Source organism: Tupaia chinensis, unplaced genomic scaffold (genome assembly GCF_000334495.1).
Source record: "Tupaia chinensis unplaced genomic scaffold, TupChi_1.0 Scaffold149964_2, whole genome shotgun sequence".
NCBI classification, from domain to species: Eukaryota; Metazoa; Chordata; class Mammalia; order Scandentia; family Tupaiidae; genus Tupaia; species Tupaia belangeri.
Genome location: NW_006209806.1, coordinates 715,713 through 716,227, shown reverse-complemented (window position 1 = coordinate 716,227; position 515 = coordinate 715,713). Strand labels below are relative to the sequence as shown.

General features: G+C 69.1%; 1 protein-coding gene across 1 annotated transcript in view; it reads left to right on the top strand.

Annotated features, from left to right (window-relative positions):
- SGTA (small glutamine rich tetratricopeptide repeat co-chaperone alpha) overlaps positions 1-515 on the top strand; it is a gene marked incomplete in the record, with an annotated part of 9,899 nt that overhangs the window by 5,307 nt on the left and 4,077 nt on the right.

The following is a 515-nucleotide window of genomic DNA, read 5'->3' as shown; positions in this document are numbered from 1 at the left end:
AGGCACGGGGGCCCAGCCCCCTTTGGGACCACCTGGGTGGAAGTGTGGGGCTCCCTGCCATTGGCTGCTGCCAGCTTAGCCCTCGGGGCCCACGGAGACACCGCGTCTGCACGGTGGGAGGGTCCAAGCACGGGAGCCCTGGGAGGGCAGGTGGGCACCGCAGCCCCGTGGGTGCACGTGTGTCCGTGGACTCAGGAGGTGCCTGGACATGGACCTGGAGCCCCGTGCCCATCAGCCTTGCAGAGTGCTGGCTGCGGCCCCACCCTAGTCTGGGCGTGGTTGGGCGCTAGGCTGCAGCGGTCCCTGGGCACCCCCGTTCTGTGTCTAGACTTGCTCCTGGCCGGGCCCACCTGGGCTCAGTGGACTGGAGCGGTCCAGGGGCTGCCTGTCACTCGGGTAATGCCAGGATCTGTAGACCTAGCCTCCCGGGCTTCCTGTGCACACCTGGGCCCCCAGTCCTCCCCAGCAGTTGGGGGGTACCCAGCACTGGGCCAGGACCATGGGAATGGCGTGGG